Consider the following 12736-nt stretch of genomic DNA (forward strand, 5'->3'; position numbering starts at 1 on the left):
GGGCATGGGCAGCTGGTCTGAAGTAGGTAGCAGGAGGGCTTGGCAGTCGGTCGTCCTTCAGTGTCCAGCCGGTCATATGGGTGATTGTGTACTCGGAAAGAAAGTAGGTAAATGGAATTAGTTTTGTTCTATCCATTTGTACATAAACAGGGAATGTAAACATTTACAGAGTGTGGCTAACGACTCCGGCAGATCTGACTATGACAGCTTAACTGAAAGGAGAGAACCAGAAGGACACACAGACACGGCAGCACTCTGAAACAGTTCGGCATCCCTCCACTCCACCGTCCACAAATTTGAGTGACCGCGTGCGAGCAGCGGGACGACAGCACCAGCGTCTCAGTTTACTATAATTCCCTGTGTCCATGGACCCCTGGATCTGCTACCTTTATCTAAGGGGGGACATTAGCTACCAAAAGCTAAACTGAACAAGTGAGTTTTCAGCCTAGTCTTAAAGATTGAGACTGTGTCTGAGTCCCGAACAGTTTCTGGAAGGTCATTCCAGAGTTTGGGGGCTTTATAAGAAAAAGCTCTTCCCCCAGCTGAAACCTTCTGAATTTTGGGGACTATTAATAATCCAGCGCTCTGGGATCTGAGTGGTCGTGATGGCTCATAATGAGAAATAAGGTCTTGCAGGTACTCGGGAGCGAGACCATGTAGGGCTTTATACGTCAATAAAAGGATTTTATAATCAATACGGAATTTAATAGGTAGCCAATGAAGTGATGATAGCACTGGACTGATATGTTCAAATTTTCTAGTTTTAGTGAGGACCCTGGCTGCGGCGTTTTGGACTAATTGGAGTTTGTTTAAATTCCTGCTCGTGCATCCTGACAGTAGTGCGTTACAGTAGTCTAGCCTAGAAGTAATAAAGGCGTGTACTAGTGTTTCTGCATCACGCAGGGACAGGGCATTTCTGATCTTGGCAATGTTGCGAAGATGTAGAAAAGCTGTCCTAGTGATGCTGCCTATGTGTTGATCGAATGATAAATCTGAATCTATTATAACGCCAAGATTTTTTGCTGCTGATCCAGGTGTGGCTCGAAAGTCGGCGAGATTTAAGATTAAATCTGGTGATTTACTTCTTGCTAATTTTGGACCCAGAAGGAGAACCTCTGTTTTGTTACTGTTTAGTAGGAGGAAGTTCTGTGACATCCAGCCTTTCACGTCTTTTACACAGTCCTCCATTTTCTTTAACCTGTATTGGTCATCAGGCTTGGCTGATATGTACAGTTGAGTATCGTCTGCATAACAATGAAAGTTTACGCCATGGTTACTTATAACTGTGCCTAACGGTAGCATGTATAGGGTAAATAATAAAGGTCCTAATATAGAGCCCTGCGGAACTCCAAATCTCACTTTTGAATAAGTGGAAGATAAATTGTTTACCCTAACGAACTGATAACGTTCTGATAGGTAAGATCTGAACCATGATAGGGCCGTCCCTGTGACTCCAACCATGTTTTCTAACCTTTCTAAGAGAATATTGTGGTCTATTGTATCAAAAGCCGCACTGAGGTCAAGTAGCACTAACAGGGATACGCAGCCTTGATCAGAGGCAAGAAAAAGATCATTAGTTATCTTAACTAGAGCCATTTCAGTGCTGTGGTGTGGCCTGAATCCAGACTGGAATTTTTCATATATCAGCATTTCCACTGCTCTCAGCCACTGAAACTGGTACTGGAATAGGCTCTTTGTCATCTTCACTCACTCCTTGACCTGGTTTAGTGTTCATAGTGGCAAACAATGACTTAAGCTCCTTTATCTCTGCTTGCAAGGTCAGTATTTCCGTCTGGCGACTGTCCACTTCCTGGTTGGCATGAAATCCACGGATGGATGAACTGAGCTTGGCTCTAGCAGCAGCATATTCCTCTTCAGCCCGGATCTCAGATAGCAGCTCTAAGAACTTGGGGGGTTTTTGCCTTCTCTCCCTTATCTTAAGCTGGATCAGCATCAATCTGTCCAATTTGGTATTAAATCTCCTTTCCCTCACCCGCACACGTCCCAAAGCTTTCACATTTTCAAGAGTCTTCTCTATCTCTTCAACTTCATAGCCTTTGGGCACCAGGGCAAGTAAGGCATTGTCTTCATTGAGAAACTCACCTTGACACCACTCTCTGAGCTCTGTAGCCAGCTCTGACTGTACTGACTTAATGTCCATGGTGAAAAGATATTACTGTAGTAATAATGAACTAACAAAAAGGGGAAATGTACACTTTTAAAGAGTTAAGTATTTTACCTAGTGCACCTTTAATGTGACTTATTTATCGCTAAATGCACAAATTAAAACCATAGGTTTACCCAATCTAATCCCAGCGGTGCCTCCATTTTTATGTAGCGCCCCATTGCTCCTTTCAGGGAATCACACGGGGGTGTAGCTACCCTAGGTCCTCTATAACAATCAGTTATTAAATTAGGCTGTACCTTGGTAATAATAAATAAATCAAGCGGTTCAAAATAAAATGTTAGTTTACTTTAAATTCACACATAAACCTACACACAAACTTAAATGAATTGTAAATTAGTACTCAGTCTCTTCCCGTTATCAAATAAATATCCTATACCCCTCCGGTATAGCTTTAAATCCTTAGATACATACACTCAGTTCTCCTTAAACCCAATATACCAAAGATTCACCCTAATCAGGAAATATTACATACAAACACTCTCTTCACAGCAATACACTCCTGCAAAATAGAATATAGACAATAGAAAAGGAAACTTATAAGCTAAAGCTAAACTAAGCCGGCAAACTATAATGAATCACCCCAATGTCAGCACTGTTGAAGCAGTAGAGATGCTTGAGTGCGTAGCAATAATCTGAGCAGGCATCGAATGAGACGTGATGACGTATGAAGGAGAAAAGTTTCCTGGCTCCGGCAAGCACAGCGTCCACGAGCTGCGGGCATGGACAACACGTGTTGCACAGCACCTCGCTGCAGACGATGCTTCCAGGGTGTAAACTTCTCCAGTAGTTTAGACAATGTCCTTGGGCTCTTTACACGACACAGCCTGCTCCCCTGACTGGCGAACAATGTCCGTTGTCCTAAGCACACGACATAGCTAACTCACGTGGAAAACTTACAGTAACGGAAAAGGCTGACTGTCCGAACGTTTACCACGAGTAGCAGTAGGTATTCATAAACAGTCCCAAATTCATTGTAGCAACGTTATAAATTCACTCGTCGTTCACTAAGGTTACTACTATGTTTACCTGTCAGAAGTACATGGGTTACATATTTCTATTTTCACTTCTCATCACGGATCACGACTTCACACGCACACCTCCGTATCTCCGTTTTTTTCTTCCTTCTTAAAAAAAACCACAACACACCCGGCAACCTCTCAACTCGCCAGCTTCTGATTGGTTACAGAAATGAAGACATAACGAAAGACTACGCACCTTTAGAAACTTCCTTCACATTAATAGAAACATCTTTCTGACATTTACATCCTTCAGAAAATAATAAAGCAAACAAAAATATACATTTCAAACCCTGTATGCATATTGCATTACATTACTCGTTTAACATGGCGTCAACACACACTCAATGTAATGAACTCTCATTATCAAAGGTCTAAATGTTTTTGACCTTTTAAACTAAACCTTATTTATTCAAATCATAAACTCCATTTATGTAAAGTATTTATTACATCAACTATTTGTTATTAAAGGGTAGTATATTCTCATAGGGCTACATTTAGATCCACACTCCCTTTCGAGAAAGTGGTAATCAATGGAATCATCTCTGTGGTTTCTTTCTCTTTTTCGGATAGATATCCCTCCAGGCATCCCCGAAGAAATGAACGGGAGTACCCGCGTCGTCTGAGGGCCTGAAAAAGGATCTCTTTTGCAGTCCAGAAATCCTCCTCCTGAGTGCAGATTCTGTGAAACCTCAGGAGTTGAGATTTCACAATACCCCTAAAAGTATGCTTTGGGTGATAACTGGACTTGAATAGAAGGACATGCGTATCTGTTTCCTTGAAATAGACCTTGACATGAAGTTTATGGTCATTTAGAAAATCATTACCTTTATAAGTTACAGTGTCCAAAAAATGGACCTCTGTCCTGTGTAATGTATATTTAATCTTAATCGAATGATTGAATTGATTAAGATGGTTTGTGAATTGTGTAAATTCCTCTTCTGTTCCAGACCAGACACCCCAGATGTCATCAAGGAATCTATAATAATAGAGAGGTTTGGCGTGCCACGCAGCAAGTGCCGCTTCCTCCCATCGGGCCATAAATATATTGGCATATGATGGGGCAAACCTCTTCCCCATCGCAGTACCCTTGACCTGAAGGTAAAATTTTGAGTCAAATTCAAAATCACTCTTAGTTAAATTAATTTCCAATAATATTAAGAATAAGTCATCAGGTCTGGTTTCATCAGGGTATCGCGTGAACCACTCTTTCACTGCCTCCAGTCCCACTGGAGTCTCTATGTTAGTATAGAGACTGTCTATATCCACGGTGAACAGGAAGCAGTCAGGTGGAAGGTGGATGTTCTTGATCTTATCTATATAATCATACGTGTCCTTAATGTAGCTCGGGTGTCTGGTGCTCCTCAGTTCCCTGGGTGTGCGTGGGAGTGCTGCTCTCTGCATGCAATTGCTGGTGACAGACACAAGGACTCCCTCCACGGCTCCTCAATAAGCGGCGGGTTCCTAGTCGCTTGTGTGTCAGCACAGGGCAAAATCTGAATTAAATCCAGACAGTCCTCTGTCTGGACAACCGCTGGATTTTTAATTGCAGACTCTCGTCTCTTAATTTTTTGCCGGGACCGTTTCCTGGGTGGACGAGGTGGCAGAGCGATAGGAAAAGGGGTTAGAGGTCCCCATGATGTGGACCGTGGCGAGGGAGTATCCACATGTTGGGGTAAAGGTGGAAAATCCTCTTCATTTAGAGGAATCTCCTCCACTGAGGAAGCATTTAACCCCTGTTCCTCCCCTACAACCTCCGGTGTGCTTTTAAATGGAAATAATTTTTTCCACACTATTAACCCCATGTATTTTTTTGGGTACCTTTTTTGGTACCATCTAGTGGCGACCTCTAGTGCCTCTACCCCGTCCTGCACCCCCACCTTTTTCAGCTCTGCGGTTTCCTGGCTGATGTGTTAGGTAATGCTCTGTGAGTAGGAGCCGTTTGGTGTAGGCCCAGATTTAGCATTTCCCTCCAACAAGATTCTGGTCTGGGGTGTTATGTTTGCTGGTTTCACCACCTCAGAAAGGTAAGTAGTTAGTGTGGAGAAGGTTGGGGGCTCTATTTCAGCGTTAGCCGCAACCTTCTCCATGTGGTGGTGAGACCGCATTAGATTAAATAAAATCCTCACCAGGTCAGTAAATCTTTTGTATTTGGCATTATTTTTGTCCTGTGTGTTTGTTTGTAGGTTAGAAAAAATTGGATTTGTGTTCGTTTTGTTGTGTTTCTTATTTTTGCATTTGTTACTTTGTTTTGTTTACTTTTTCCCAGGTGCGGCACTTTGTTTACCGCTTGGATTTTGCAGTGCCGGAGCACTGTGGTTTTTGGTCCAGGTACGTATTGTATTTTGTTCCTGGGGTTTTGAAAAATTTACATTGTTCCCGCGGTTGGGAAAATGTGAGTAGTTGTATTTATTTAAAGGTCCCCGAACCCTCGTGACTTCAGGCGGAAAAGGCCGATAATCACGCACCTCAGGGCTCCTAAACTGTGACCCGGGTCTGGGTCCACTGTCAGCCCGGAAAGACCGTATATCGGGTCTGGTCCAGTGGAACCGTGGCTCCCTCTCAAAAGACCTCATCCAGAATCGAGGTTCCTGTCTTTTAAGTTGAGTATTATAATTAGGTCTATGCTGAAACATTTTTGATTTTGAGGTACAAGTCTGCAACGTTTCGGTTTTATAAAATAAACCTTCTTCAGGCACAGACTTGTAGAAAAAAATGAGAATTTGTTTTTGCAGTTAAAGGGTCTTTCCTATATAGAAAAGATATACAAATAAAATTTATCTGAAAAGAAGTTCTCTTCCCGAATAGGGAGAGAGCTTTTTAAGGGAAAAGTTTCAGGTCTGTCTCTTCCTGAATAGGAAAAGTCAGATAAAATAAGTAGAACAAAAAGGGAAAACAGAAAAAAGGAAAAGAATATACACACATGGACAAAATTGTTGGTACCCCTCGATTAATGAAAGAAAAACCCACAAAAGTAACAAAAATAACTTTAATTTGACAAAAGTAATAATAAATAAAAATTCTATGAAAATGGACAAATGAAAGTCAGATATTGCTTTTCAAACATGCTTCAACAGAATTATTTAAAAAAATAAACTCATGAAACAGGCCTGGACAGAAATGATGGTACTCCTGAAAAATGTGACCAAACGGACACGTTAAATCAAGGTGTGTTCACTAATTAGCATCACAGGTGTCTACAATCTTGTAATCAGTCAGTGGGCCTATATATAGGGCTACAGGTAGTCACTGTACTGTTTGGTGACAAGGTGTGTACCACACTCAATATGGACCAGAGGAAGCAAAGGAAAGAGTTGTCTCAGGACATTAGAAAGAAAATTATAGACTAGCATGTTAAAGGTTATAAGACCATCTCCAAGCACCTTGATGTTCCTGTGACTACAGTTGCATATATTATTCAGAAATTTAAGATCTATGGGACTGTAGCCAACCTCCCTGGACGTGGACGCAGGAGGAAAATTGATGACAAATCAAAAAGACGGATAATACGAATGGTAACAAAAGAGCCAAGAACAACTTCTAAAGAGATTAAAGGTGAACTTCAAGCTCAAGGAACATCAGTGTCAGATCGTACCATCCGTCGATGTTTGAGCCAAAGTGGACTTAATGGGAGACGACCAAGGAGGACACCATTGTTGAAAACAAAACATAAAAAAGCCAGACTGGAATTTGCCAAACTACATGTTGACAAGCCACAAAGCTTCTGGGAGAATGTCCTATGGACAGATGAGACAAAAATGGAACTTTTTGGCAAGGCACATCAGCTCTATGTTCATAGACGGGAAAATGAAGCATATCAAGAAAAGAACACTGTCCCTACTGTGAAACATGGAGGAGGCTCTGTTATGTTCTGGGGCTGCTTTGCTGCATCTGGCACAGGGTGTCTTGAATCTGTGCAGGGTACAATGAAATCTCAAGACTATCAAGGAATTCTAGAGAGAAATGTGCTGCCAAGTGTCAGAAAGCTTGGTCTCAGTCGCAGGTCATGGGTCTTGCAACAGGATAATGACCCAAAACACACAGAAGGTTGTGCAACAAAATATTAAATTAAGGGTACCATCATTTCTGTCCAGGCCTATTTCATGAGTTTATTTTTTTAAATAATTCTGTTGAAGCATGTTTGAAAAGCAATATCTGACTTTCATTTGTTCGTTATCATAGAATTTTTATTTATTATTACTTTTGTCAAATTAAAGTTATTCTTGTTACTATTGTGGGTTTTTCTTTCAATAATCGAGGGGTACCAACAATTTTGTCCACGTGTGTATATTCTTTTCCTTTTTTCTGTTTTCCCTTTTTGTTCTACTTATTTTATCTGACTTTTCCTATTCAGGAAGAGACAGACCTGAAACTTTTCCCTTAAAAAGCTCTCTCCCTATTCGGGAAGAGAACTTCTTTTCAGATAAATTTTATTTTTATATCTTTTCTATATAGGAAAGTCCCTTTAACTGCAAAAACAAATTCTCATTTTTTTTCTACAAGTCTGTGCCTGAAGAAGGTTTATTTTATAAAACCGAAACGTTGCAACAATAGACTTGTACCTCAAAATCAAAAATGTTTCAGCATAGACCTAATTATAATACTCAACTTAAAAGACAGGAACCTCGATTCTGGATGAGGTCTTTTGAGAGGGAGCCCCGGTTCCACTGGACCAGACCCGATATACGGTCTTTCCGGGCTGACAGTGGACCCAGACCCGGGTCATAGTTTAGGAGCCCTGAGGTGCGTGATTATCGGCCTTTTCCGCCTGAAGTAACGAGGGTTCGGGGACCTTTAAATAAATACAACTACTCACATTTTCCCAACCGCGGGAACAATGTAAATTTTTCAAAACCCCAGGAACAAAATACAATACGTACCTGGACCAAAAACCACAGTGCTCCGGCACTGCAAAATCCAAGCGGTAAACAAGGTGCCGCACCTGGGAAACAGGAAACAAAACAAAGTAACAAACGCAAAAATAAGAAACACAACAAAGAACACAAATCCAATTTTTTCTAACCTACAAACAAACACACAGGACAAAAATAATGCCAAATACAAAAGATTTACTGACCTGGTGAGGATTTTATTTAATCTAATGCGGTCTCACCACCACATGGAGAAGGTTGCGGCTAACGCTGAAATAGAGCCCCCAACCTTCTCCACACTAACTACTTACCTTTCTGAGGTGGTGAAACCAGCAAACATAACACCCCAGACCAGAATCTTGTTGGAAGGAAATGCTAAATCTGGGCCTACACCAAACGGCTCATACTCACAGAGCATTACCTAACACATCAGCCAGGAAACCGCAGAGCTGTTAAAAGTGGGGGTGCAGGACGGGGTAGAGGCACTAGAGGTCGCCACTAGATGGTACCAAAAAAGGTACCCAAAAAAATACATGGGGAGTGCAGTTAATAGTGTGGAAAAAATTATTTCCACACTTAAAAGCACACCGGAGGTTGTAGGGGAGGAACAGAGGGTAAATGCTTCCTCAGTGGAGGAGATTCCTCTAAATGAAGAGGATTTTCCACCTTTACCCCACCATGTGGATACTCCCTTGCCACGGTCCACATCATGGGGACCTCTAACCCCTTTTCCTATCGCTCTGCCACCTCGTCCACCCAGGAAACGGTCCCGGCAAAAAATTAAGAGACGAGAGTCTGCAATTAAAAATCCAGCAGTTGTCCACACAGAGGACTGTCTGGATTTAATTCAGATTTTGCCCTGTGCTGACACACAAGAGACTAGGAACCCGCCGCTTATTGAGGAGCCGTGGAGGGAGTCCTTGTGTCTGTCACCAGCAATTGCATGCAGAGAGCAGCAGTCCCATGCACACCCAGGGAACTGAGGAGCACCAGACACCCGAGCTACATTAAGGACACGTATGATTATATAGATAAGATCAAGAATATCCACTTTCCACCTGACTGCTTCCTGTTCACCGTGGATATAGACAGTCTCTATACTAACATAGAGACTCCAGCGGGACTGGAGGCAGTGAAAGAGTGGTTCACGCGATACCCTGATGAAACCAGACCTGACGACTTATTAATATTATTGGAAATTAATTTAACTAAGAGTGATTTTTGAATTTGACTCAATTTTACCTTCAGGTCAAGGGTACTGCGATGGGGAAGAGGTTTGCCCCATCATATGCCAATATATTTATGGCCCGATGGGAGGAAGCGGCACTTGCTGCGTGGCACGCCAAACCTCTCTATTATTATAGATTCCTTGATGACATCTGGGGTGTCTGGTCTGGAACAGAAGAGGAATTTACACAATTCACAAACCATCTTAATCAATTCAATCATTCGATTAAGATTAAATATACATTACACAGGACAGAGGTCCATTTTTTGGACACTGTAACTTATAAAGGTAATGATTTTCTAAATGACCATAAACTTCATGTCAAGGTCTATTTCAAGGAAACAGATACGCATGTCCTTCTATTCAAGTCCAGTTATCACCCAAAGCATACTTTTAGGGGTATTGTGAAATCTCAACTCCTGAGGTTTCACAGAACCTGCACTCAGGAGGAGGATTTCTGGACTGCAAAAGAGATCCTTTTTCAGGCCCTCAGACGACGCGGGTACTCCCGTTCATTTCTTCGGGGATGCCTGGAGGGATATCTATCCGAAAAAGAGAAAGAAACCACAGAGATGATTCCATTGATTACCACTTTCTCGAAAGGGAGTGTGGATCTAAATAAATTAAAAGATAATTTTATCAATTTTACCAAGTCTGATGGAATGCTGAAGCATCACAGGATAATCTCGGCCTACCGTAAGAATAAAAATTTAAAGGACCTATTGGTACACACCAAATTACCTCCATTACAGGGAATCAGAACTAAACCTAATATTATAGAATTTGAACCCAAACGTTGGATCTCCAATCCAAACACTAAAATCTTATTTTCCATTTGGCCACCTCTAAAACCAGATATTTCTAACTATGTCTATTTAATTTATTGCTATAAATGTAATTTACAATATGTGGGTGAGACTAAAAATAACCTGGCTACCCGCATGTACCAACACAGGCACAATGTGAGACACAGAAAAGTGGCTCATACCCTGTTGATTCAGCATTTCATCAGACATGGATCGGAATCACTGAGAGTTATGGGACTGGAGTGCAGTGCTCTGTGGTCCCTCAATGCCAGAAAGAAAAAAGAGAGGGAATGGATAGATAAACTGGGATCGATGCATCTGGGGGGCCTGAACGAACAGAAAAGGACCATTTTGTAAATCTGTGCAGGAACTAAGGAGAATGGGAGGATATATTTTGTGATTGACAGTGGATAGGCCAGTGCATAACACAGGTACCAGACCAGTGGGGTTTTCCTAATTGGCTGGTGGCCGTGGTGATTTGGGACTTTGGTGATTTGGGATTATCCAAAGGATTATACCTTATCCTTAACCCCACTCTTAAACCTGAATTTAAACCCTTATTAAATCTAAACCTAACCCTGCCCCAACCTTAACCCCAGCCTTAAACCTGAACTTAAACCCTTATTAAATCTAAACCTAATCCTGCCCCAACCTTTAACCCCAGCCTTAAACCTGAACTTAAACCCTTATTAAATCTAAACCTAACCCTGCCCCTAAAACCTAACCTGAAACACCATCTCTAAAACCTAACTTTAACCCCACCCTTTACGTAAACCTGACTTAATCCTCACCCGATTAAAACCCAAACCGGAGGAAGTCTGGGGTTGAATTATAAATGTAGTTCTTAGTCCCTTATGGCCATAGCCTTAAATCTTAAATACCCTAACCACTGTCTGGCAACCCTGCCTGTCCACTATGTTCGCACGTGCTACCGGGATAGCCAGGGTGGACACTGAGCATGGGGGAATCGCAGAGATGGGGAACATCTCCTGGTATCCACTCATGCCTCTGTGCTACGTGAGCGCCTTCCATGGTGGTCCGGGTGAATGTGGTGGCCATGGCTAACATGCATTTTTGTCTGTCATGTTGGAATTTGTGGAGTGTGAGTGGTCTCAATGGTTAAGAGCACACCGCGGATCTGTGTTCGCATACTCACTGTAGGCCGAGGGCGTATCAAGATCAAGTGAGTCTGGTGCACTGGCGGAGGGGCCAGCTTCTGAATGGATGCACGAGATTCCCAGTGTCCCTACTTACTTTCTAGTGAAACCACAGCCAAGGGAGCGGGCTTGGCAGAATCAGTGGGGAAAGAAGACCCTGTTGAGGTTGACTCTGCCACACGTTTGTTGCAGAGGCAACAAATGTGTTGCAGGGCCTGCAACACATTTGCTGCACATGCTTTTTCTTACTTTGAACAGCAAATACACAGCACAGCTTGCTATTTTAGACTCTTTGTGTTATCAGGCTTTGGTCTATATTGTTTATTTTCATTTTTATACCCTTTTTTCATTTTGCAACAAATGGGTTGCAGAGAGGAATGTCCGACACGGCCGAACGGTTGGGTGTTTTTCGTTGGCTATTTTTTCCCTTACTTATCTCTACTTTAAGCTGCTGCTTTCACAAAAAAGCCCACATTTTGCACAATCCTCAACGCTTTTGCATCAACACCTGTAACCTATTGGTTGCAGGGAATACTGCAGTACTGTTAATTTTTTTGAAAACCATTACAAGGAATGAGGTTGGCATCGGAAAGTTCTTGACCTCCTCTACAACATATATTAGTATCAGGATGATTCATTAAGTTTTCACTGAGTTACAGCTGTTCAAATGTAACTTTGCAGGTAATATTTACAGCTCTGTATCTCGGGTTCTCCAAAACTATTACAGACAGCCAGGGTGGCCTTTGAAAGCACTCAAATGCTTTTATAATCTTTCCAAGTTTCAGGCAGATTGGTTCAGATTTCAGCGAGTTAGCTCTGTTTATACGTGGCGCGAAAGTCGCATACTGTGGCCGCCTGAGGTGCACTATTTTCGGTTAGACAAAAGCCCTGTTTACCGGTCCATATCTCTGGCTCTGTACAAGGTATAGACACAAACCTTATGTCGTTGGATAGGTCTTCACATGCTCTATAAAGTGTTCTCTTGTCATTTTGCGATCAAACCTTTGCCCGCGATGATAGAACGTTTAGAATATCGCCACATTTGAGGGTGCAGTTCTCCGCGGGACTGCTATTCACATGGATGTCCATGGGCTCGTTGGAAAGAGCATGTCTCACGCTACAAGTGTATTAAATTTCTTGTGGATGTGTTTAGATTTCTTTGAGTTACGGCCGTTCAAAATCAGTCACAGGGATACCTTCATTCTGGAAGTTGCCAACCTCACTGACTTTTATCCAGCGGGTCACAGCAGCCATGCGGCCGCCTGAGGTGCACTATTTTAGGCTATAGAAAAGCCATGTTTACCGGTCCATATCTCTGGCTCTATACAAGGTACAGACACAAACCTTATGTCGTTGGATAGTTCTAGACATGCTCAACAACATTGTGTATTGACATTTTGCGATTAGATGTTGTACTATGAAGATACAGAGCTTTGAAAAATATATGTTAGAGTGCAGTGTGTCCACAGT

Source organism: Pygocentrus nattereri, chromosome 17, assembly GCF_015220715.1.
Source record: "Pygocentrus nattereri isolate fPygNat1 chromosome 17, fPygNat1.pri, whole genome shotgun sequence".
Classification (NCBI taxonomy): Eukaryota; Metazoa; Chordata; class Actinopteri; order Characiformes; family Serrasalmidae; genus Pygocentrus; species Pygocentrus nattereri.